General features: G+C 41.0%; 1 protein-coding gene and 1 long non-coding RNA gene across 3 annotated transcripts in view; one reads left to right on the top strand and one right to left on the bottom strand.

Annotated features, from left to right (window-relative positions):
* LOC307212037 overlaps nucleotides 1-27210 on the top strand; it is a 232329-nt gene extending 205119 nt beyond the window's left edge. The window contains exon 2 of the long non-coding RNA XR_013836753.1: nucleotides 27038-27210. This is a non-coding gene — a long non-coding RNA (uncharacterized lncRNA). The remainder of the gene's footprint in view (nucleotides 1-27037) is intronic.
* Nucleotides 1-27875, bottom strand: part of CAMKMT (calmodulin-lysine N-methyltransferase) — a 254117-nt gene that overhangs the window by 188979 nt on the left and 37263 nt on the right. The gene's annotated exons all lie outside the window — the stretch shown is intronic.

The following is a 27875-nucleotide window of genomic DNA, read 5'->3' on the forward strand; positions in this document are numbered from 1 at the left end:
TGCTACTGGTATGTTTGCGGAGAAAACTGAACATTAGGAAAGTTTGGGTGAGTACTATTGTGTTACTGTTTTTTATTTAAACACACAGAGGTAATCATCAAATAAACAGTTTATTTCAGGCTTAGAAAAGTAAGAAATTGCAATAAACATGAGGAAGAGAGCAACACATCCTTAGAAAGGCTCAGAGTGAAGAATATAAGGCAAGAAGGAAAGCAGAAAAAAAAGAATGAGAAGAAAAATCACTGAAGCAATATATTTGATAACTAAATGGTAGTTCTCTCCAACACAGAAGCATTAGGCAAGATTCTACCCCCCTACTTCCTCATTTTTAATCAACTGAATCAATTCAGTAGACTCCAAACGCAGCAGAGTTTTTAATATGTAATCTCTTTAGTTAAGTCTCACGTAATAAAGATTATATACTGTAGTTAAAATTGAAGTATTTAGCAGCATTAAAAATAACTGAACCAAATAAAACCCTAATCTAGGGTGACATTGTGACATTTCATTATCTGTGGCACTTCACCTACCTTGCTGGAAAGTATTTAATATCATAATTGTGCTTAAAATATTATAAATATAAGCCCTAGCCCTAGATTTTAAAACAACATTCATTAGCACAACACCAAATAAATTAAAATATCAAATGTCACCTTAACCTGTTCTTAAAAGATTAACATAATGAAGAATTACTAAAAAAAAAACCAAGCTATTTCAGTGGCAATACTTTAAAAGGCAGGTGGATTTTTATTAAAACCCACTAAATAAATTGCTACCTTCAAAATAGTTTAAATCAAATCATTTTATATTATCCCAAATAAGGAGAATGCATTTTAAAGCAAATTCTCATCTTTTATATCTCCCCACCCCAAAAAAAGAAATAAATGTAAATAATTCCTATAGGCGGAGTCACGTTTGGTTCAAATTTTGAGTGTGGCCTTTTATAACTGCAGATCTGCAGAATGTTAATTTCTATGAGATAAAACAAAATAAAGACTAGACTTATAGACAAGAAAGTGCTCAAATTAGGAAGGTGGGCACGAGGTTTTTATTAAAACCCACTAAATAAATTGCTACCTTGAAAATAGTTAAAACTGCAGCAAATCATTTTATATTATCCCAAATAAGGAGAATGCATTTTAAAGCAAATTCTCATCCCAAAAAAAGAAATAAATGTAAATAATTCCTATAGGCGGAGTCACGTTTGGTTCAAATTTTGAGTGTGGCCTTTTATAACTGCAGATCTGCATAATGCTAATTTCTATGAGATAAAACAAAATAAAAACTAGACTTATGGTTAAGAAAGTGCTCAAATTAGGCAGGTAGGCACGAGCGCCTGCACTTGTTTCTACTTCTGACAGTGGAGGTAGCTTAATAGCCGCTGACAGCCTCACCCTCCGTGCATTTGTCTAAACTGCTTCAGAAGTTCCAGTTACAGATAGGTAGCCGTGTTGGTCTGCCATAGTCAAGACAAAATAAAAAAATTCCTTCCAGTAGTTGGTCTTTAAGGTGCTACTGGAAGGATTTTTTTTATTTTGTCTTGCTTCAGAAGTGGCAAAGGAGTGCTTTCCTCCCCTGGATTTTCCAACATTCAGCTTCATTATATTTCCCCTATTTCTAGTGTTATGGGAGAATTATAAAGGAACTGTCACAACCAATCAACTCCGCTCCCCCCAAATTTGAAACATGGGGCCAATCTCTTTTTCAGTTAGAACCGAATGCTTAATTGTGGCAAGGGTAGAATAGCCAAAATTCTCTGCTCAGAAAGTGAGTTGTGCCTTCTAACATCAAAGTACAATTGCTGGAAAGCACAGGGAGAGTGTGGTTGCACTCAGGAGGTCCTGCTCGTGGGCTTCCCATAGGCATCTGGCTGGCACTGTGAGAAAGCCACTTCCGACCTCGGGAGGAGGTGGTGTTACGGGGTTCTCACCCCCAACACATGCACGGAGGCTGGCTTCCAGCCCCCGCGCGATCAGGGGAATCCTCAGGCCACGTCATCTCCTGAGCCAGCCAATCGGCTGACTCGGGGTGTGTGGCTTGCCTCATTTAAGGCAAGCGTGGCCCCGGGATCTCCCTCTTTGGTTCCGCTCAGCTGTTGAGGTTTTCGTCTTGCTTGTGTCACTGCCTGCTGGTGTTAACCCTTCACGGTCTTCAAGCAAACAGGCTGAAGCCGGATAGTCGGATAGGACCAATGCCTGTAACCAATAAAGTTGTGGCCAATTTTAGCCCATTAACCTAAAATAATGGTGTCATGTGTCTTTATTTCTACTGGTGGGAGGCGGGAACTTGCCGCGCAATAGGATGCTGGATTACATGGGCCACCAGTGCCTTGACCCAGCAGGCTCTTCTGCTGTTCTTACATATTCTCCATGCATTGTCACTCAGCTGCAGCCATGGATAAGAAATGCTGCTAATAAGCAATGCTTGTAGTTAAGTAAACACTATCCATTCCAAAAACATAAAAAACTAAACCCCAAAACTAATTTCCTAGCAGTGGTGTAGCGTGGGTTGTCAGCACCCAGGGCAAGGCAAGTAATTTCCGCCCCCTAACCCGTGGATTTGCGCCCTCTAACCCTAACCCCCAGATGTTGTGCCCGGTGCGGCCGGCCCCCCCTGCACCCCCCACGCTACGCCACTGTTTCCTAGACAGAAGTGCCATATTTCAGACTCGTTATAGATGTACAAGGATCAGAGAACAACTCTTCCATCAGAAATTACGTATTTGTTTTACAGTCCAAGAATATCTAACTTACGTTATTTTGAGACCAAAAAACCCCCACGTGGCTTAACAAAATCCAGACTACAAAACTGTCTGTTGACTTGAAAGCGTGTTGGCTATTAGCAGTGAAATGCAATACAATGCACAAGTGTTGAGTAGCACCTTAAAAGATATGTAGCTTTTCAAAATATACTAATGATGCTTTGTAGTCAAGAGATAATGGCTTGGTTTGCACATCATGGTAAACAAACTATAGCTTACTGGGAGCACGTGAACCTGCTCGCTTTCAGTTGAAAGCTCACACCCACACTGATATTCCCTAGTCCTTTTAGCTCAGCACAGTGTAGCGGTTAAAGCAAATTTTGTTTATCACATCAGCTATTTCCTCAATCATAATCTGTAGCCAAAGCAAAGCATTATTATTGTACTTTATTTGTTTCTATACAGAGGCTTCAGCTAAACAACAGTTTAGTGTAGCATGAATGAGCTTCAGACTTCTGTTTGCAATTAAATGTAATGTTTTTTCTGCATCTTAAACTGTGGCTAATGTTAACTAAAACAAGTCAATTTCATAAACAAGTTGGCTTGTTTCAGCAAACCATAGCTAAGACTAACCAGAATTTAGGGCCCGTATGCAAAGTGAACATTTCTAATCTGCTCTTCTTGGGTGGGGTTAACGCCAAAACAAAGTTTAACACTGTAGCTGAATACAACCTTCCATCTAGGCTACATTTTAGTTTAGAAAGAAAAGAAAATCTGACAATTTTGCAGTGCCCTTTGCACTGCAGTATTAGAGGAAAAACTGGTGGAGAAGTTCCAATTCTCAAAATCAGCCTTTGTCAATCTGGTGCCCTCCGTGTGCTTTTTATTTATTTGTTTCATAAAACTTATACACAGGTCAAAGTGTGATCCTTAAAGTGGTTTACAAAAATATACAACAAGAAAAGCAGGAAAAGTTCACAACTATACTTTGAAACATAGGTAAAGGTAAAGGGACCCCTGACCATTAGGTCCAGTCGTGACCGACTCTGGGGTTGCGGTGCTCATCTTGCTTTACTGGCTGAGGGAGCCGGCGTACAGCTTCTGGGTCATGTGGCCAGCATGACTAAGCCGCTTCTGGCGAACCAGAGGAGCGCACGGAAACACCGTTTACCTTCCCGCCGGAGCGGTACCTATTTATCTACTTGTACTTTGAAACATACCAAAGTGCAAAATCCAAAGAAGAGTTATGTTCTAATCCAAATCCTTAGTACAGGTGTGAATCAGGGCTCCTACAGACCACACTTTTAGTTTGTGTTCAGTATTTTTAGGTCTCAAGATTCTATTGGGGTGGTCACACGTGATACTGTACTCTTTGTGCCTGAAAGCATTTGGGGACAGCCACACATTTCCTGTAATGCACAATCAGTGCATTTCCTATAATGTTCTGCTGAGATCCCATAACCTTTTATACCACAAACTTTCTGGCTTATTTTTGTCCCGCTTTTGTTGTGCTTCAGCCTCTTTAGCAGCAATAATGTGGAAGCACTGAGGAAGCATCACAGAGCAAACTAAACCAGAATATATCTCCCTGCCTATTGAAATAAAGCAGGTGCTTGTTAGAAGCAATTCTATGTGCTTTTAAATGTGTTTGTGGGAGTTGTTATTTTGTTTTGCTTTTGCTTTTATTATGTACTTTGTGGTTTTATTCTGTATTTTATGCTGTGAATTGCCTGGGATCTTCAGATGATGGGCGGTATACTAATTTTAGCAACAAAAGCAGCAGCAACAACAACAACATACTGTTAATGGGTCAGGAACACGTTGCAAAATACATCCACAATTAAACACCAGTCTGGAGGGGCCATTAGATCAGTTTGCTTACAAATGTAGACCCAATGAAATTCTATTCTGTATGCAAGGTCTGGCACTACAAAAATATACTTTAGTATATATATATGTGTGTGTGTGTGTGTGTGTGTATATATTAAACAGTATATGGAAAAGGAGTATTGTTTTTGCCCAACTGATTTATGCTAGAAGTGTTTTGACCCACTATAGAAATTTGAAGGCCTTTCCCGTGAATAGGACTTTCAATTCAAAATGGTTCTTCTATAATATTTTATTCATATGTATGCATTTCACCTCATGAAAATACATATAACAATGTACAAGACAGATCTTATAATATTATGACAGTTTTAAATGTAGCCTTTCAACTAAAGCCTATATTTGCTACCTAAGTGGATAAAAACACAGATAACGAGAAGTAGAACTGTCCTTAAAAAAATTATTCTGATAATATAATTGTATATTTTAAAAAAAAAATAGGGATAATACTGTACAATGAAAAACCAAACAATAAACAAGGATGCTTTTAAAAAAATAAATCATACTCACAGGAGTTTGAATTTCCAGCATGTCACATTTAAAGCAAGGCCACGGTGAATTAAAAAATGAAGAGATTCCTACCAGAGAACGCATGTTCCAAAGAAGAAAAACCTGATAAAAATAGCGAGATGAGCAATAAAGAAACTAAGTATTTGTTTTGAAGTTGAGGGCTGGGGAAAGAAAACAGCAGGAAAGAAAGTGAAAGTGATACAAAACTATCAAGAAGAAAGCTGAATGAAGTTTTATGAAATATAGTCTTCTGAATCACTGCTTATTAAGAAACAAAGATCCAACATTACTCTAAAAAGCATGGCACTGAACTCTTCAAAACAATTATTGCTATCCAGCTTCCAACACAGATCTAGATTTAAGCCGCATTCAGAACACACCTTTAAGTGCTGGCCCTATCCCCAGCCTCTGCCTGCACTGCAAAGGTAATGCACAGTCCATGCACTTATAGGCTCCATACACATAACTTGAACCTTGGATTTCTCAAGAGTGCCAGATAACATGGACAAAACTGAAGTTCTTATAATGTCCAGGAGAAAAAAATGCACCAGAGAGGGGGGGTTGCAGTGACAAACCCACCCCACCCCTTTGAAAATTATATATTATAATTTGCTTTGGTGATTTTGAGGCTGAATCTGAAATTAAGATAGATTTCAGGTTGTTGTTGTCTATCTTCTCTTTCCTACATCATGGAGGTCAGTTTATATTATGGATGTATATTCTGTATTATTTTATTAATACTATTGCCACAAATTTGTCATGACTTCCGGAGGCGGCGCAAACGGTAATGGCGGCCCCTTTACTTCTGTGAAGGGGAAGCTCCGTGGAAACTGGGTCGTCCGCTACGGCGAAGCGGAGACCCACATCGGAAACCCACAGGCAGCAAGAGCCTGTGGTCCTGAGACTCGGCGGGCGCCTGAAGCGGCCCCCAAAACGCAGAAGGAACCCCGTAAGGAGCTCCGGAACGTGGAGGGGGTTGCGGCGCTGTGAGTCGTTTCGCAATCTGCGGAGTGAAGCCGCGTTGCTGCTGCCGGTGAGCGCTGACCTTTCTTCCTGGAAATTTTGATTCGGGAAAGCAACAACCCGTGAGTAAAGAAGGACTTTAAATAATTTGAGACTAAATTAATGAATTTGGCTGAAAGCGGAGCGACGCAAAACAGGAAGTCCGTCTTCCGGTGTCACTGAACTTTAACGCAAAGTGCTGGAGGAGTGGAGGTTTTAAAAGAATCTTCAGCTTAATTGATTTGAGCACCCAGTGAACTTTTTTTAAAAAACAAAATAAGGACTTTAAGTATTGGACTATCCGATTTGTATTTGCAATGTGATACCTTTCTTCTATTGGAATTACAATCTGGATGAGAAACCCAGGTGCTGGAGCTGCCTGAGTAACTTGAGCTGTCAGTTTTGCAGATCTGGCTACTGTGTATTAGAACTTGCAACAATCTGAGGGTTTGGACTTGCTATTTTGAAGCATCAATTGAAGTACCAGTATGCACTGTTTGATACAATGTGGTTGTTAATACCAACTCTGCTTAAAATCTGCTATTGAAGGTCCCTGGACATTAAACTTGATTCTAGTAAATTTATTAGAATTGGATTCTTCCCTTGAGACATTTCAAGCTCCCTCTAGAGGATCTGGGATTTACAGCAGTGACATCATTTTACTTTCCTTTTCCCCGACCTCCTGTCTTGTTTTCCTCTGGGCCGCTGCTTTCTCGTGGGAACAACTCAGCTTGACCTTGACTTTTAGATAACTTTGGAATGAGTGGCGCAAGAAGGAGGGGAAGAACTAGACAAGCAACTTTGACAACTTTAACCTCAGTCTCGCAGGCACGTAGATCATCTGTACCCACTTTGCCTTCAGAGGAAGAAGCTGCTGCTCTGTCAAGGGCAGGAGAGGGAGAAACTGAACAGTTACAATTGGAAGATATGGCCTCAGGAGCAAATGCTTCTATTCTAGAGAAAATCCTTGGAAAATTGGAATCTTTGGACAAGAGAGGGGAATCTCTGGACAAGAAAGTCGACGAACAAACAGCTAAAATTGATCAAAATACAGAAAGTCTAAATAGATTAACTGGACAAGTATCACAGAACGCACAGGCAATTGGGCAGTTGACGGAGGCCACGTTAGAAAATCGGAAACTGGCTGAGGACACCAGTAAAAAAAGAGGTAAGACCAATCTGCAAACAAGCAGGTGAACATCAGACTTATCTATCTATGATTGAACTGCGGAACCGGGAGAGTAATTTAAGGATAAGGTCGATACCAGAAGTGGAAGAAGGCAATCTAGCTGAGTTTCTGATTAAAGAATTTTCCAAGTTCTGGAATTTAGAGGAAAAGAACTTTAAAATTGTGTCTGCTTTCAGACTTGGAAGACTTGTAAAGAAAGAAAAGCCCAGAGACTGTTTGATAATATTGAGATCAAAGGAGGAAAGGGATAAGATTTTGGGCTTACACTACGGAAAGTCACTGGACATTTTGGATAGAAGAATTGAGTTTTATAAAGATATTCCTAAACAACTGTTGGACCTTAGATCCGCCTACCTTGAATTGGTTAAACTGCTTAGGAGCAACTCAATTATCTTTAGGTGGGAATTTCCTCAAGGATTATCTTTTACCTTCAGAGGGAAGAAGGTTAAGATTAGAACACTGGAAGATAGAGACAAATTCCTGACCACATACGGAGAGGACCTTCAAAAAGGAATTGAACTACCTTTTGGGCCTGGAGCACCGGCGGTACCGGCACCCTTGGAATCTGAAGACTTAGCGAACAAGATACCACCCCTGGAAAAATAACCAGATTATTTCAGGATGTCTCTGCAACTTCTGAGCTGGAATATAAATGGCTGCAATATTCCAGAAAAAAGGAGGAAAATATTTCATATATTAAAAAAAGAACAATTGGACATTATTTGCCTGCAAGAAACACATGTGACTAGGCTCCATAGAAAAGTGCTAATAAATAAAAGACTGGGCCAGGAATTTATATCTTCGGACAGAGTAAAGAAGAGAGGTGTGGTCATTTATGCAAAAGAGAGCCTGTCACCCAAACTCCTATTCAAAGATGAGCATGGAAGAATTTTGGCAATTGAGATATAACATCAAGGAGAGAAATTTTTGATATTAGGAATCTATGTGCCAAATGAGGGGAAATCAGAATTTTATAAGAAGTTGCATGAGACCATGCTGGACTATTTGGACTATAACAACATCATTTTAATGAGAGATATGAACGGGGTCGTATCAACCAACATGGATAAGTCACAAAGCCAAAATGTTACAAAAGATGGCAGACTACCAAAGACTTTCTTCGAAATGACAGACAATATGGACTTAATCGATATTTGGAGAACGAAGAACCCCTTGGGAAGAGAGGGAACATTTTTCTCTGAAGCCCAGCTGACTTGGACAAGAATCGACCAAATATGGATAACTAGAGGTCTGGCACCCAAGGTCAGAAAGGTGGAAATCTGCTCAAAGACCTGCTCCGATCATAATGCAACGAAGATGGACCTGCTCCGATCATAATGCAACGAAGATGGACATGACACTACTACCAACCGGTTCCTTTAGATGGAAGATGAATGACAATTTGTTCAGAGATCAGGAGATTGTTGAGAAGGCCCAAAAAGCCTTGAAGGACTATTTCGAGATAAATATGAACACTACGGTGGAAAAAAGAACTATCTGGGACGCAAGTAAGGCTGTAATGAGGGGGTTCTTGATGCAACAGAATGCTGTAAAGAAAAGGAGACAAAATGAGAGGAAAGATAAGATTTTGGAGAAAATTAAAGAATTGGAGAAGAAGTTAAGATTAAATCCGAAATCACAGCTGACTCTGAGAGAAATCAAACTTCATCAAGCACAATATTCTAAATTGATAAACCAGGAAATAGAGTGGAAGATTAAATTAATGAAACAAAAAACTTTTGAATCGGCAAATAAATGTGGGAAACTGCTAGCTTGGCAGTTGAAGAGGAGACAAAAACTAAATACAGTTACAAATTTAGAAATTGAAGGAAGAAATATTCAGAACCCTGTGGAGATCAGAAAGTGCTTCCAGAGATACTTCAAAAGATTATACACTCAAGGGCCGCAAGATGAGGTTGAGATTAAACAATTTTTTGGGAAAAAATGGACTAACAAAATTGTCACAAGAAAATAGATCAATCCTGAATTGCAAAATAACACGACAAGAGATTGAACAAGCCATTCAGAACATGCAATTGGGCAAATCCCCAGGGCCAGATGGGCTGACCTCCAAGTACTATAAGACATTAAAAGACTATTTGATACAACCACTGATGGAGGTCAGCAATGAAATTATGGAGGGGAAGAAGGCGCCGGAATCGTGGAAAGAAGCTTTTATCACATTGATACCAAAATCGGAAGCTGAAAAGACACAACTTAAGAACTATCGTCCCATCTCCCTTCTAAATGTGGATTACAAAATATTCGCAGACGTTTTGGCAAGTAGACTCAAAAAAGTATTAAATGAAGTAATTCATAAAGACCAGGCAGGCTTTCTCCCAGGTAGACACTTGTTTGCTAACACAAGGAATATCATTGACATTTTGGAACTTCTGCAAACAGACATTAATACAAAAGCAGTGTTAATTTTTATAGATGCGGAGAAGGCCTTTGACAATATCTCTTGGAAATTTATGAAGGGAAATTTAAAAGAAATGGGAGTGGGACGGGGTTTTGAGAATGGGATTGATGCTATATATTCAGAACAAAAAGCTAAATTGATAGTTAACAATGTGGTTACAGAAGAGTTTAAAATTGAAAAAGGAACACAACAAGGCTGCCCCATTTCCCCTCTGTTATTTATTTCGGTTCTGGAGGTGCTCTTGAACATGATTAGAGGGGACCGGTTGGTGGAAGGAATCCAGGTCGGAGCGAAACAATACAAACTTAAAGCTTTTGCAGATGACCTAGTTTTGACTCTGCAGGAGCCAGAATCTAGTACGAAAAGAGTGTTACAATTGATTCAAGACTTTGGTCGGATGGCGGGATTCAAATTAAACAAACAGAAAGCTAAGGTGCTGGGGAAAAATTTGACAGATGCAGAGTCAGAACGGTTTCAGAGAGAGACAGAACTAACTGTGGTTAAAAAAGTAAAGTACCTAGGGGTAAACATAACAGCAAAAAATCTGAGTCTTTTCAAGGATAACTATGAAAAATGTTGGTCAGAAATTAAGAGAGACTTAGATAGTTGGACAAAATTGAAACTTTCTTTGTTAGGCCGAATTGCTGCTATCAAGATGAATGTATTGCCAAGAATGTTGTTTTTGTTCCAAACATTACAGATTGTGGACAAGACGGAGTGCTTCCGGAAGTGGCAGAGAGATATTTCTAAGTTTGTCTGGCAGGGCAAAAAGCCAAGAATCAAGTTTAAGATATTAACTGATGCGAAAGAAAGAGGGGGCTTTGCCCTGCCAGACCTAAGGTTGTACTATGAGGCCGCAGCTTTCTGCTGGCTAAAAGATTGGTTACTTCTCGAAGACACTGATGTATTGGATTTGGAAGGTTTTAACAATGCTTTTGGTTGGCATGCATATTTATGGTATGACAAGGTTAAGATCAATAAGGCCTTTAAGAACCATATTGTCAGAAAAGCAGTGTTTAACAAAATACAAAGACTTACTGGAAAATAAAACTCCAAGGTGGCTTTCACCGCTGGAAGCTAAGGCCCGAAAAAGACCCAATATGGAGGCCAAATGGCCAAAATATTGGGAAATATTAGAAAAAGATGGAGACAATTGGAAATTGCAGAGTTTGGAGAAAATTAAGGACAAAGTGCGAGACTGGTTACATTACGCTCAGATTAACGAAGTTTTTAAAAATGACAAAAAGTTAGGGTTCCGGGTGGAGAAATCGAAATTGGAAACAGAACTGTTAGAACCTAAGACTAAGATACTTTCAAGAATGTACAACTTGCTGTTAAAATGGAATACACAAGATGAAATGGTTAAATCGGCTATGATAAAGTGGGCACAGGACATTGGGCACAACATTATGTTTGAGGACTGGGAAAGGTTGTGGACCATTGGGTTGAACTTCACTGCATGTAATGCTTTGAAGGAAAATGTAATGAAAATGATATATAGATGGTACATGACCCCAGTTAAACTTGCCAAAATATACCATTTGTCTGATAATAAATGTTGGAAATGTAAAGAAAATGAAGGAACATTCTTTCACCTCTGGTGGACTTGCCCTAGAGTGAAGGCTTTCTGGGAAATGATATATAATGAACTGAAAAAGGTATTTAAGTATACCTTCACTAAGAAACCAGAGGCCTTCCTTTTGGGTATTGTCGGCCAGAAGGTGTTAAGGAAGGACCGAACATTTTTTATGTATGCAACAACAGCAGCAAGGATACTTATTGCTAAGCACTGGAAAACCCAAGATCTACCCACACTGGAAGAGTGGCAGATGCAGCTGATAGACTATATGGAACTAGCCGAGATGACTGGCAGAATCCGAGACCTGGGAGAAGAGAAGGTTGAAGAAGACTGGAAGAAATTTAAGATTTATTTTAAAAAGCATTGTAATTTGGTTGAATGTTAAGAAGGATGCTAGATCATAAATAATTGACCACCACTAAATTAGATGGAATTAGGACGATAAGTAGATCGAGGAAAATATAAACCATTTGGAGAACGATTAGATTATGTTTAAAAGAATGGGACCTAAGAATATAAACAAGATGATAATTTGCTGGTTAAAACTTAAGACGATGTAAGTGGGAGCGGGAGATGTGAGGGAGTCCAAAGAGGTTTTGAAAATATGTTATGATATATGCTATATTGTTGATTATTTTTGCATTTGTATTTAAAAAATCTTAATAAACATTTATATAAAAAAAAGCAAATTTGTCATGACCTTTGGCTAGAACCATAAATTTATGAACTTAACTGAACATTCATTATTATTATTATTAGTAGTAGTAGTAGTAGTAGTAATTTTTTTAGTTGTCCTATCTTGCCCAGGGCAACCCAAAGTGACATGCAACCAAACAAGCAGACAAAAAAAATCCACTTACATTACAACCAAAAGGAAAAAGAATATGGGTTCATAGGATTTGGATAATCTATCTTCAGTAGACTATGGTCTGATAACCTCCAGAGTAGCCCAATGCAACAAACATCAGGCTGCCTTGGGAAACTGCATGGAAACAAAAGCTGCTGTTTAATTCAGTGGCCAGACAGGGACTACTCATGCCAAACATGAGTATAGGTGTATTCTGCACTTCTTGTAAGTTTCCAAGAAAAAAATTGAAGGGCTGATCTTGATCTATAAAGCATTACACAGCTTGGTTTATCCCACTACTTTATAGTATTTCCTGATATAAGCCTATCCAGATCTCAAGGTAATCAATGCAGGCCTGGTGGAAAGTGTCACCTCTGTCAAAAGTACATAGGGATACTACAAAAGAGAGCACCTTTTGAGTAAGGGCCTCCTGTCTAAGCCAGGGAGATCCACCTAGTTAAAGGTAAAGGGACCCCTGACCATTAGGTCCAGTCATGGCCGACTCTGGGGTTACGGCACTCATCTCGCTTTATTGGACGAGAGAGCCGGCGTACAGCTTCCAGGTCATGTGGCCGGCATGACTAAGCCACTTCTGGCGAACCAGAGCAACACACAGAAACGCCGTTTACCTTCCCGCCAGAGCGGTCCCTATTTATCTACTTGCACATGACATGCTTTCAAACTGCTAGGTGGGCAGGAGTTGGGACCGAGCAATGGGAGCTCACTCCATCACAGGGATTCGAACCACCGACCTTCTGATCGGCAAGTCCTAGGCTCTGTGGTTTAACCCACAGCACCACCTGCGTCCCATCCACCTAGTTAGTACCAGCAAATCTGATTTCTAAAATCTGCTGACTGGGGCAGGGGTGAGGGTTGCTCACAATCCTAAGATTTCAATAGAATCATAGAGTTGGAAGATATCTCAAAGGTCATCTAGTCCAATCCCATACAATGCTGGAATTTCAATGAAAGCATCCATGACAGATGGCCATCCAATATCCGCTTAAGAACCTCCAAGGAAGGAGAGTCCACAACCTTCAAAGAGAGCCCATTCCACAGTTGAACAGCTCTTACCTGCATAAAGTTATTCCTGATGCTTAATCCGAATCTCCTTTCTTGTAACTTGATGGCACTGGTTCAGGTCCTATCCTCCAGAGTAGGAAAAAACAAGTTTGCTCCATCTTCCATGTGACAGCCCTTGAGATATTTGAAGATGGCTATCATTATCTCCTCTCAGTCTCCTCTTTTCCAGGCTAAACATACCCAACTCCCTCAACCGCTCCTCATTAACACTTGGTTTCCATACCCTTGATTATCTTAATCACCTTCCTCTACACATAATCCAGCTTGTCAATATCCTTAACTTGTGGTACCCAAAACTGGAAACAAGGAAGGGTTTAAGTTCCAGGAGATATTGGGGTAGTTGAAGTCTCCTGTGACTACTAAATCTCTCATTTTTGAATGTTTGGAATCTGTTCTAGGAAGGCATCATCCAGTCTGATCTGAAGGTGTATAGCAGAACGTTCAACTTTATTAAGAAGTAAATTAGGAAAGACACAAAAAGGATTGGTGTTAAAAGCTGAATTGAAATGTCAAGATGAATAGACTACCTAAATCAAACAGCGGTCCCTTGCCACACTTTAAAGAATTATCACAAGACTGATAGCAGAGATTGTCAAAATACAGTGGCAAATGTTTCCATGGGGTGTAGTGAGAAACAATGGCCCTCATAAAAGATACTATCTTTTATTAGAGTTAGTTTCATTTTGCTATCTGAAGCATTTAAATCAAACAGATCCTAGTGCTGTCTTTTTTTTATTATTTAAAAGGGAACCTTTTAATTATCTTATGCTAATGATTATATTACTATGATTTCATAGCTGATTATTAACATAGACACTTGCTAAGCATACATGATTAAAATAGTAAATTTGCAAAGGCTTTTATAACTAGGTTTTAAAAACCAGATCAGTCAACCACCATTGAACTCATTTAAGTGTCAATATAGCTTTTACTGTGCTTGTTGTAATCCTTTACCAATTCAGCAATGCAACTTCCATTCCTTGTTCTAATCTCATGTAATTTACCCTATTTAATTCCTTGCTTCTGGATATACCACATTTGCCACCCAATGAGTTTATTTTACTGGTCATTTACTTTTAACAGGAAATGAAACTATTTTAGAGGAATAATCTCCCTGTAAATCCAGCACAGGATAAAAAGGTCTTATTTATCCAGTGTTTTATTCCTTGAATTGAAGCATTATTGGGTAGAGTAAGCAATAAACAAAAACACCTCAGGGGCCCAAGAAGAGCAATGTAATGAATTACATTTAATTAAATCAAAGGATGGGAGTCCTAGAGTTAAATGAGCTGAGGAATGAATTTGCATTAACACCTACCAGCCAAACAAGAAGTCCTTGGTTTAGTCTGAAACTACAATTGTTGCCATCTATTTTCTACACTGAAGGGGGCCATTAGCTAAATTTTGAGGCATTGTTTGTCCATTGATGAGAGACTGCCTTCTCCATATTTTCACTTCCTGACACTGGAAAATTGCCTGCTAAAATAAACAGTTCCCTCTAAAACAGAACAAACATCTCTAATCAATCTCCAGCTTTGCATAGCTATACAACCTCTATTCAGATATATGGGGCGTGGGGTGTGTGGAGTCAGCAGATTATAACACCATCTTTTAAAAGTAAAGGCATGACATCCAAATTTGCAAATAAAATGATATGCACCTAAAGGAGATATATACACGAGTTTATACTGGCACATAGATGGCAAGAGAAAACCAATGACCTAGGTACAGAGCTGGATACAAGTACTTTATTGTCTTTAGTAACTTTGCCATGTTTTAAAAATTGAAGGAACTACTAATATCTGCTCTCAGCCAGCTTTGGAGATCAGGAAATACCTTAGAGATCAGAAACGATCAAATCAGTATAGCAGATTTCTTTGAAGGTCAACTGGGAAAAAGGAAACTGACACCAAGAAAAGGAAAACTCTTTCTTGGAAATCCTACACATACTTAGTAATGAAGATTATTAATGAACTCTTCCTCTCTCTACACAGTAGTGAGGCAGTATTCAGAGGGTCACAGCAGAATTTATGCTGGCAACACAGAATAACAGTCATTCAATGGGTTGAAAGTATGACTCATTTCAAATAACTTCAAGATTGGGCATGTGGTTCATGTCACCACTGTAGAAATAAAGTGCATTTTGCTTTTTTTAAAGTGAAAATTAGTTAAACCATTTTAAGGATATACAAATGCAGGAAAATAGATTGCAATGGTTTTCAAATCACCTTTTCCCTCCAATGGCTCCAGCTAAAAGGCTGAATTTATAAAATGAATTTTTATAGGCAATCAGTGCTTATTGTGCCCTGGTGCCTTAAAGAAATGAAATAGTCAAGATAGTTATGTTTGAAAAATAGCTGCTGAACATGAGTATAATAATTTCATAATACTTTCTGAGCCTTTGTAACTTAGCATTCAAAGAAGAGAGTATACATAGCAATAAAAATGTCCTTTTGAAGAAATTCTGCAGTCAAATCTGAGGTTCCATAATAATATGTCCATTCTTACCTAACCTATATATTTTCTGAGTTGAAAGGGTTTAAACTGCAGTTCATCTGTGGCACAAGAGAAAAATGAGACAGCTGTAGGAATATGCTTGCAGTACATAGTAGGACCAATAGTTAGCTGGAGAATAGTTAATCCTGGAGCTATCATGTGCACATCCAATAAACTGAATTGTGAGCTCACCTTAACAGATGGTTAACAGGAACCACAGGATGCTAGTGGTGCCTCAGATCTATTCAACAAGGCCTGGTCAACATTTGCAGAAGGACTGGCAAATACAACTCTGATGTTGTAGAGTGGACTATACCACATGAGACTGCTGGGGGAAATCACACATTTTAAGCTACTCTCGGCAAATATGTTTTGCAGAGAGAAATGCTGCAGTCCAGTGCAGCCTGCTCTCTGCTGTGCTGGTTTTCTACAGTGGTACCTCGGATTAAGTACTTAATTCGTTCCGAAGGTCTGTACTTAACCTGAAACTGTTCTTAACCTGAAGCACCACTTTAGCTACTGGGGCCTCCTGCTGCTGCCGTGCCACTGGAGCCTGATTTCTGTTCTCATCCTGAAGCAAAGTTCTTAACCTGAAGCACTATTTCTGGGTTAGCGGAGTCTGTAACCTGAAGTGTATGTAACCTGAAGCGTATGTAACCCGAGGTACCACTGTACTTCAATGAATTTTTGTTGTTACTGGTTTTTACCAAGGCGAGCTTCCAAAAATAAGGCCTTCACCTTATTTATAGAATAAGGCGTTCTATTTCTATAGGACTTTATACTGTTGCATGTGTAGATCAGCAATTACGGTACAGCGGTACCTCAGGTGAAGAACTTAATTTGTTCTGGAGGTCCGTTCTTAACCTGAAACTGTTCTTAACCTGAAGCACCACTTTAGCTAATGGGGCCTACCGCTGCCGCTGTACTGCCGCCGCGCAATTTCTGTTCTCATCCTGAAGCAAAGTTCTTAACCCGAGGTACTATTTCTGGGTTAGCGGAGTCTGTAACCTGAAGCATCTGTAATCTGAAGCGTCTGGTTCACAGATGAGGTAGGAGAATTCTGCATTGTGCCACTAATGCTCCTCCATATAGAAAGCTTTCTGGATACAATAAACTTGCCAGTGTAGGGAGGGGCTAAGCTCTCTTACATATCTGCTGGTTTTCTACACGCAGGTTATATTTAAGAAGGAGTGTTAAAATGTAATCTCCCACCTCCAGTATTAGGTGGTTGTAGTCTATAAGCCACATAACTTGTAGAACAATTCTCATAGAGTATTCTCACCAGGCTCTAATACAGGGGTCGGCAACCCGCGGCTCCGGAGCCGCAAGTGGCTCTTTTACACCTTTGCCGCGGCTCCGGGGCAGATACTAGCGAGGGGAGGAGGCGCATTGTGCACCCCGACACTCCCCACTGTGGCGGGCGCTGTACTGGCTGTGACGTCACATGGGGGCGGTGTGTGCGTTAGTCATGCACCATCCCGACGTCACCTTCCCACCCACCCGCCCGCTACACTGTAAGGGGCATGTACGCTGGTCACTGCATTGAAAGGGGGCATGTACGCTGGTCACTGTTTTGAAGGGGAGTGAAGAACACACACACACAAAAAGGTAACTTGTTAATTTAACGTTTATTTCTATGAGGAGGAGTAATTCTAAGGGGTCAAACAAAGAAATAATAAAAAAGTGACAAAAAAGTTATTTTTATAATGACGAGTTTTGTGGCTCCCAGTTGTTTTTTTCTTCGGAAACGGGTCCAAGTGGCTCTTTTTGTCTTAAAGGTTGCAGACCCCTGCTCTAATACTATATAAAAAGGTAAAGGTACCCCTGCCCGTACGGGCCAGTCTTGCCAGACTGTAGGGTTGTGCGCTCATCTCACTCTATAGGCCGGGAGCCAGCGCTGTCCGCAGACACTTCCGGGTCACGTGGCCAGCGTGACAAGCTGCATCTGGTGAGCCAGCGCAGCACACAGAACGCCGTTTACCTTCCCGCTGGTAAGCGGTCCCTATTTATCTACTTGCACCCGGGGGTGCTTTCGAACTGCTAGGTTGGCAGGCGCTGAGACCGAATGACGGGAGCGCACCCCGCCGCAGGGATTCGAACCGCCGACCATACGATCGGCAAGTCCTAGGCGCTGAGGTTTTACCCACAGCGCCACCCTCTGCAAAACTCCTGCTATAGAGGACCAAACTAGGATCAAAGATTTGCAATCACTGACCATAATCCAGATATTTTAAACTTACAGGTGAAAAACCTTTATGTCTTTTAACTTGCACGGCATCACTCCATTTCCAGTAGTAATAATAATACTTAGCACAGAATTCATCATTTTAGTAATCCTTACAGTAAGGAAGACCACTGCAATCCCCTTACTGAAGTTAAGCTCCTAGTGAGTTCTGAGCACATAAGAAATTTGAACTCCTCGCAGCCCACACTATTAGCCTTTATACTACACCAGTTCTCCGTAGTGGTACTATCAAACAATATTGCATCCAGAGGTCTGATAATTTGGAGTTTGGGGATACACACAACACAATTTATGTTCTTCACTCTTTCATAATGTATTCCATTTCTATTTCACGTAAGGCACATGGGTGAAGATAGAAGATAAAGATAAATGTATTCAAGCACATTTTAAAGTTGTAGCATAAAGCAGCTTCAAATTATGCATCCACGCCACTTACATTATTTGTGTGTTCTTATATAAACATTGTTGAACTTGATACCAAATAGAAAAAATGAAAGATTTTACTAATATGTTCATTCAACGTGAAAAGTAAGCGGCAGAAATTTAGTTCATATTGGCTGTCCTTGATCTGTGCTTAAAAGATACACTGCTTATTCTACATTATGTTGCCATCTCTAACAATGCCATACACTAGGTCTACACTATCATACAATTCTAAAGTGACCTTAAGCAGCATTAAAAGAAATTGGCCTTCTACATTTATGAAAATATAACCAATCCACATCTTACATTTCCCCCCTCTTTTATATATCTTAGTTGAATTGTATTATATCTTCAAAGAGATGTCTCTAATTGAAATACATGAAACATAGCAAGCATATGAAACAATGCAGTCTTCATATTCTGCAATCACTGACTAGCTCATTAATTAATGGTGAAGTCAAAGAGCCACTTCAAATGTGGTATGTTTCTTACACACATAGTTCTTCCATATAGGGGGAACTGTCACAAATCAAGTGACCTTAAATGGCACTTTGAACAATATGTATTGTTCTCTAAAGGCAGTTATGCTATTTCTATGGTAACCAGAATACCTTGCACTCCACTGAGTAGGATGTTGGTCAATGAGTGCTGAAGACAAAGTTATTTGAGGGATAGGCAGCACACAGACTTAGAATGGGACAAACCTTTGACAAAGGCAGATAGATAGTTGTCATGTGGGGGGTGGAAAAACTATGAGTGACTTACCAGTAAAAGAAGCGCAATTTATTCATTTATTATTATTATTATTATTATTATTATTATTATTATTCCCCACCATAGTAGAACCCCAAACTTAAATTGGACTACCAAATCAAGCTATCTTTTTACGCCCCTGTAACTTGTTATAAAGGGAAACACATGATGTCACATCGTCAAATTGGATTTCCCCCCAACCACACCCACTCCATACATTTCCATTACAGCGGTACCTCTGGTTATGAACTTAATTCGTCCCGGAGGTCCGTTCTTAAGCTGAAACCCTTCTTATCCTGAGGCGCGCTTTTGCTAATGGGGACTCCCGCTGTGCGTGTGCCTTCCATTCCCGCTGTGCGTGTGTGATTTCCATTCGCATCCTGGGGCAAAGTTCGCAACCAGGAGCAGCTACTTCCGGGTTAGCGGAGCTCATAAGCTGAAGCGTTCATAACTAGAAGCGTTCATAACCAGAGGTACCACTGTACTGAGCAGGATGGGGAACTGACATGAAATTGATATTTTCAGCAGCCACCCCACATTACTGAATAATATCTAATTCCTGAGTCTGCCGTGAGCAGGACAGATGACTAAGATACCTACAAAAACTTCACAAGTACATAAGTGTCTGGTTAAATGGTCACACACAAGAACTTCTAAAATGTAAAACTGCTTTGAGTTTGTGGGTGCCAGACACCCATAATTCCTGGATTTAGTAAGTGTTAGGATCAATGCTTAGAAGGTTAAACTGGTAATTAGACTCTTAATAGTTGGACTCAGCTTCTCATGTTCAGGAGATCAGCCTGAGAGGTGGGCCATTAACAGAGAACAAAGACAGGGAAATGGTCCATTAGCTAAAGCAAAGACTCTGTGCCAGCCACCCAATGGGTGCAGCCCCTCCCTGAGCTCTGAGATAGTTAGCAGAGATGAAGCAGAGTGGAGAGTTTAGGATTGTAGCTGGGGATGATGTGGGCTGGAGAAAAACAGTTTCAGTCTGTAAAATGCAGCAAGCTGGAAAGAGGCCAAGCCATGGCTGGTGTCTTTTGGAATCCCAAACAACTGTGACTATTAGAGAAGCAACAACCTCTTGGGGAGCCAATGCTGTGAGCACCTCCATCATAGGCTCAGGTTGCTAATAATAATAATAATAATAATAATAATAATAATAATAATAATAGTAATAGTAATATATGCGTAAATAAACCATATATCATAAGGACACCACAGTCTCTGCTATGCCACATTTCCAAAGGAAACACTAACCCTGGGTAAGCACTTGAACCCCTGGAATCTCGCACCACTCAGAGACTGGGGTGGAATTTTGTTTATTTATGTTTGTGTGAGCAGAGAAGTACCGGTATATAAATGTTGAATGTATAAAGATTGCAACAAGGAAAAATTTCTAAGCAAAAAGAAACAAAAATACATGTCAACATCTGAGGGATAGCCTTACTTTGCCTCAGCTTTCCTGTTCTCATTTCTGGAGGCTTCACCAACTGAAGTTCAGTAGATAGCAACCATGAATAGGACCTTCTTAGTGGTGACACCGTGACTGTGAAATGATCTCGCTAAGTTTGCAAGGTGCCACACACAGTAGTTATATTTTCAGCACCAGGCATATATCACTGGGGGTTTTTCTAGGATTTTAAACCCTGAGCAGATTTGATGCTGCTTTTACCAGTTTTCAATTTTGTTGCTGTATTGTTATCTTTGGTATTCTTATTGTTACATAGATATATTCGATGTAAGATCCCTTGGTAATTTTTATTTGAAAGGTTGGGTATACATTTCTAAGGAGGAAGAAGAAGAAGAAGATAAATCAAAGTCCAGTAGCTGATTTTTGAAAACAGATGGTAGGTTTCTTATGCCTGGAAGCCACATCCTCTGACCTTCTGGTTTTTTTTCTTTCTGGTATTCACATACACACATTTTCCTTCTTTGAATTAAATCTGGGCCACTGCAGACATAACATTAACCCCAACTAAGGGATCAAGGATGGGTGAGAATTTGAGTGCTGACTTCCCCAGACACTTCCCTCACCTGTTGAAATCCCTGCCATTCCATCCCCCTTTAGAGTGGAACATGTTTAATCTGACCACTGTTAATCTTGTTTAAAATGAACCCAGGGACGTTCCTATCTATATTAGAACCCTGAATAAATCCCAGCAGCGGAAGGGGACATCGTAACAATAGAGTATTTTTGTGGCTCATACCCTTAATTAGACTTCTGTCTAATTTGGATGTAAAATTCCCATATGAGAACACAGAATAGTCTCTTAAACATTTCCAGATTCTTCATTTCTGTTAACTACAAATTCATTACTATGGTTAAGACATATTGTCAAAAATAATGGCTTTTGTCTGTGACAAATGTCAACTGCACACACACACACACACACACACACACACACACACACTTTAACTGCATCTCTGGTACAATTTTCAATTCTCCAGTGCTGTTATCTCTAGGATGTATTCAAACTAAGCGATCACAGTAAAACAAATAGAAGTGTTTAGTTCCAAGCCTCCAACAAGAAACATTTAGCAGATGTTAATTAACCCCGCAGAGCAGAAGCAGGATTTGAAGTTAGTCCAAACAATGTCCTAGCTTAACTCTGAGGACTTACAAAATGAGCTATCAGGACCTATTAGTGCATGGTAATGGATTAGGCACTTGAAGAAGTGACCCTCAACTCTTTATTCTGACCCAGGTTTCACAAATGGGGCACAAGATTGACCCTCACACAATATAATCAGCAAAAGATCTAAAAAATGTATCTCCCTGTTATGTGAAACCACAGCCATAGTTACTCAGGCATGCTCGCTAAAAATAAGTGAAGGCCCGTTCAAGCATCACATCAGGGTTAAAGGTGGCTCTGTAAAGCCTTTAAAAACTTCAACCTTAGACCCATATTACCATTTATCTTACACTAATATTACATCAAAATACAATTCTCATTACAGTACTAGTGAAACCTTCTCAAACAGAGCACGGCTATATAACTCTCTTGTACACAAAACAGCACCTGAACTATTGGGACAATCTCAATGGGCATTTGTTAACTTTTAGCACTATTATATATTATATGTATCAGGGAATACAGTGGTACCTTGGGTTACATACGCTTCACGTATGCTTCAGGTTAAAGACTTCGCTAACCCAGAAATATTACCTCGGGTTAAGAACTTTGCTTCAGGATGAGAACAGAAATTGTGCAGCAGCGGCAGCAGGAAACCCCAATAGCTAAAGTGGTGCTTCAGGTTAAGAACAGCTTCAGGTTAAGAACGGACCTCCGGAACAAATTAAGTGCTTAACCTGAGGTACCACTGTACTATATTTTACATATCAGTGCTATTTCACATATCGGTACATTTTAGAATTGTTGTTGGCATCCATCTGCCTCGGGAGACAATGGAGTGCACCTCTGGGGGTGAAGTCAAATGGCTGCATTAGCAGCATCAAAGTGACCTTCCTGGACTGCAAGCCTAGGCAGTATGTATAGCGGTTCTGGTCTGCCCAGGCAACAAGACCTCCCTCTTGGCCTCACTGGTGTGGTCCAAAGGAAAGCAGAGCCATACGTTTGGCACCAGCTTGACTTTAGGAATGGCCAGGAGGAGGCATACAAGACACCATCCAACCATCTTGGGGTCTCCGCTCTGGATTTGTGTAGGGTTTACTCTTTGGCCTTTTCTTCCCCCCAAAAAATATCCCACAACGCAGTAGAGGTTTAGGATCAGAGTTTTCCTCCTTGTAAATGGGCTACATTTCCAGGTTGACAAGCCCCCTCTGCCCTCTTCCCTCTACAGCAACGGTCGGCAAAGTTTTTGTGGCTTGGGTGGGTTCACAGTCCTGCAGACGCCACAGTGGGCCAGAATGTGCATGCATGCATGCGCAAACACTATTTTCAGTGCTCCTTCTGGTGTGGAGGAGGTGTGCGCAGCTTCCCATTGGCTGCAGGAGCTTCCTGCAGCCAATGGGAAGCCAGCCAGCATCGCAGAAGGCGGTCCCTGCTCTGCTCCATGCCGGTTTAGCGCAGCGCACGGGAGCCAACTGAGTGGGCAGCGGGGGTCCCTGAGCGGGCGGGTCCATGAGCCGGTTAAACTACAGCATGTGCAGAAACCACCTTCTTGGCCATTGGACCCTCTATTGGTCTTGTCTGCTAATCCACCAGAGCCTGTCTTCACATGCAGGAGGGAGTCCTTAACTCACTGAGGGTTTGAGACCCATTGGCTACCCACACCTGGTTTAGTCAGCCAGTTGAAGCCATTTCCTGGCTGGGGAGAACTGAATGAAGGCTGTGGTCCAAAGGTGGACAAACTACCGAAGAGCCAGCGTGGTGTAGTGGTTAAGAGCAGTTGACTCGTAATCTGGTGAACCAGGTTCGATTCCCCGCTCTTCTACATGCAGCTGCTGGGTGACCTTGGGCTAGTCACACTTCTCTGAAGTCTCTCAGTCCCACTCACCTCACAGAGTGTTTGTTGTGGGGGAGGAAGGGAAAGGAGATTGTTAGCCGCTTTGGGACTCCTTAGGGTAGTGATAAAGCAGGATATCAAATCCAAACTCTTCTTCTTTTACCTCTGAAGGAGCATGACATGTCCCCCGCCAGAGGTGCTACTAGGGATAACCCTCTGTATCCTTACGAGACACACACAAAAACCTGTTGATTGGTATTTGTAGAAGCAGTGCTTGTTGAAAGGAAGGCTTTTGTTCTTGCCAGGACTAATTAATGAACAAATGGAGGTGTATGCTTGTGTTACGGTGGCAAACAGATCAGGTGCTGAGTAAGGTATTTGAATACATCCAGATCTCTAGCTCTAGGGGGTAGAGTGGGTGGATGTTTGCTGGGAGGGAGGTGAGGATCCACTCTGCTCCAGGCGATTGTCATCAAACTAAGACTCTGCAATTATCTGCTTTTCCATCATATATATAGGGAGAAGCCGGGTTGCAAGTGTGATGCTACTTAGTCACACTTGGAGTTGATTTTTGGAGCTCCCTGCTTGCTCTGCTAACAGCAAGTTGCTTAGGACAGACCCAGGCCATCAAGACTGAGTTCCCACAGCTGCCACCCACTACAGACCACCATTGGCAGCAACAGCAGCAAATATCTTCTATGTTTACTCCTTTTTTTATCTCACTACTTATGCTGTTTAAAATGTGCATTCTATATTTGACCTCCTTCAGTAATGCCTTTGAATCTTTAAAATAATGAAGATGAGATCTTTAAAAATAATAATGATTCTTTAAAACGATATTTTCATATCCTGTTAATTATGCTGCTTTGAATGTATATTTTATATTTTATTTTTCTTCTGTAATGTTTCATTTTGGAATGTCTTATCTGAGGTTTAAATGTGGGTTGTAAATCACTTTGAGGTTTTTTTCTCTTAAAAGTATAAGGTAAAGGTAAAGGTAAAGGGGCCCCTGACCATTAGGTCCAGTCATGGCAGACTCTGGGGCTGCGGCGCTCATCTCGCTTTATTGGCCGAGGGAGCCAGCGTACAGCTTCCAGGTCATGTGGCCGGCATGACTAAGCCACTTCTGGTGAACCAGAGCAGCGCACGGAAACGCCGTTTACCTTCCCACCAGAGCGGTACCTATTTATCTACTTGCACTTTGATGTGCTTTCGAACTGTTAGGTTGGCAGGAGCAGGGACTGAGCAATGGGAGCTCACCCCATTGCTGGGATTCGAACTGCTGACCTTCTGATCGGCGAGTCCTAGGCTCTGTGGTTTAACCCACAGCGCCACCCGCGTCCAAAAAAGTATAAAGTGGTATACAAATGAAACAGATAATAGTTCCTTCCAGCCACATGCCCTATTAATTCATTCATTAATATCAATTCATTATTTATCCATGGGTGATAACACTATCAATGGCTGCTAGCCGTGATGGCTATGCTCTGCCTCCATGGACAGAGTAAGTGATGCTTCTGAATATCAGTTGCTGGAAACCACAGGCAGGGAAAATGCTTTGGGGCTCAGGTCCTATTTGTGGGATGCTGGACTTGATACAGTGGCAGACCCTGGCTTCTCAAATTTCAGCAGCATCCTGTGTGGTGCCAAAATTTGCTGCCTCTCGCACTCCATTCTAAATAATAGCTGCACACTCCACGCCCAGCGCAACCAAACTAGTTGCACTCCCCCAAATCTGCCTCTGCTTAATAGCTTGTTTGCTTGATCCAGCAGGCTCTTCTTATGTTCTTAATGAGGACAGCCAGTGCATACCATGATTTGCTTCCTTTGTTGTGCTTGTTACAGCCTCAAACTTGCAGGACAATCAATCACAGGTAGAATGATGCTAAAGGACTAAGGCACATGCTCAAGCGCTTGATTAACACTGCAATAACCAAATAGCATAGGAATGGCATAAAACGATGCTACGTCAAGTTCTGCTTCTCCTCCTCTCTGCCCTCTCTTGACCCTCTCTGCCAAAAGGCACATTTTAAAGAAAAGGTGTGAGATAAAAAGCACTGGGGAACCTTGCAGCATCTTACTTTTTTACTCCATTATCATTTCACTCCAACCTTTCCATTTTTCACTATACCCATGCATACCTGACAACTAAAGATCACACTCAATGCACCTGATGAAGTAGGCTCTAGTCCATGAAAGCAAATGCCAAAATATAATGTGTTGGCGTTTTTCTAAGTAGCCACAAGGCACTTTGTTCTTTTTGCTGCAACAGACTAACTCGGCTACTCCTCTGACAATCTGCAATGCAGTAGCGCTTGCAAATGCTGCTGGGGCACAATGCCTGGGATCAGCTGGCAGCACAGAGCCAACACCACAGGCCATTGTGATGTCATGCAGCAGCAGCCCTTTGCATCCACATTTTAGACATGGAACAAAAGGTAAGAGGGGAAGATAGCACTTGAATAACTGGTGGTGGATGGATGTTTAAAAACAAGAAATCAGATACGTACATCAAGCTTTTTAAAAAATAATACTAATAATAATCCAGTACGTATGTGGCTCAGGAAGGATGGCATGCTTTCACTATCCAAATATCTCTGCCTCCACTCCTTCAAGGAGGAGTGAAGCAGCGATTTTGTCCACTTCCCCCTCATAGGCCACTAAAATATATGTGAAGGTTAGCAAGTTGCTTAACCCATACCAGCTGGGATGAATTACTTCTGTACAATCTCAATATGCCGTCATTAAAAGAGCAATTGTGTTTTCAGCGTCCCTGGTGTTTAATATTAGGGGACCAATTACTGCCTCTCTTTCGGAAACTCCTGAACCTGCGTGGTTTTTTAAAAGAAGGTTAACAGGCAAAAATATTCTAGTCACCGTTTTAAATTTCAGAAGGCACGTATCAGCAAAATGCATCTGTTTATTTAGCAAACCTTAAGCTTTAACTGTGTAATCAGAAATTCAAATACAGAAATACGGCTACCTACACATCTCAATCTTGTCACTAAGTACAATAAATGACTTTGGGTTACAAGATATATGTTGCTTTTGCAAGAGATTTGAAGGAGAGGGGATCATTTGTCTCAGTGTCTTGCTTCTGAAGGTCCTGGGGTTTATGAGACCCTAAAAATCATCCTGTTCCAAGAATTTCTAAGCAATACACTAAAATGAACACAGAATTTTGTCTCCAACACCATCAGATAGTCCCAATGGCAATTATGAGGTGATAATAGCTGTGAGCAGGGATAGGCAATCTGGGCAGTGCACATTGTGGGGTGTGAAACACAGAGCAGTCAAATACAACATTCCTAGAGTGGACATAAAAAGGGGGTGTCTGGACCAGCCAGTCGGAACTTCCTGTTTCCTCCTGGGCTGGGACAAACTTCCTCTACATGTGACCAGAGGTGGGTGTCACCCCACCTGGGCAGGTAACAAAATAGCACAGGGGAGATAGCCATCTCTCTCTCTCGGACTCAATTCCTCGAAGAAGCAACATCTCCTTAGCCTGAGATGCTCTCTTGGCTTCCAGCCAAGAGAGGACAAAGGAACTATCACCTTATGGGATAGATTCCAGGTGTATATATTTTGTAACTTAAGTCTGCCTTCTGGGACCCATCTGTGAACAGAATGTATGTGAGTAAACTATTTTATAGATTTATATAAGGCAGTGTTGTGTCTATTCATTTAAGAGGGAATAAAGGGGATTTACCAGGAAACTTATTTTAGAGGCTTATGCAAGCCTGGCAAAGACGTTATCCGCTGTGAAAGTTTAAAAAGGGGAATGTTACTCTGCTAAATTGTAGAACACAAGTTGGGAAGGATATAATTAAACAATATATCGTCTCCTGCCTCCCTGAACATTCCCACACACATCAATGGAAGGTCCTTAAATCTGGAACTCTACGATTACTGAACCAGAAGTGGTTGGTTTGGCAGCATAGCTGGAATACTGTTGCTTTCCCAGCTTCCAAACACAGAGTGCCACTAGCACTTACTGGAGGAAGAAGGGTGTGGTACGGGGAACTCTGAGCTGTGCAGGCACATAACTGCAAGAGTGGAAGATTGGCTCAACCATACCACAATGCACCAAGTTCCTGTGCCTTCCTCCTCCAGTAACCACCAGTGCAATGGCATGTTGTGTTTGAAACCCAGGACAGCAGCAGTTCCCCTCCTGTACCACTACACCAGCTGCTACTGCACCAACCAGAGATTAATAGATCCTGATGACAGGAATGGACTTGGAGGAAAAGGCCAGAGGCAGAACACAAGACCCTCCTAAGGGTTTGGGCATCATGCTGATTACAGGAAGAGGAAGAAATGTGGGGTGG

This window comes from Podarcis cretensis, assembly GCF_951804945.1.
Source record: "Podarcis cretensis genome assembly, chromosome: 3".
Taxonomy (NCBI): domain Eukaryota; kingdom Metazoa; phylum Chordata; class Lepidosauria; order Squamata; family Lacertidae; genus Podarcis; species Podarcis cretensis.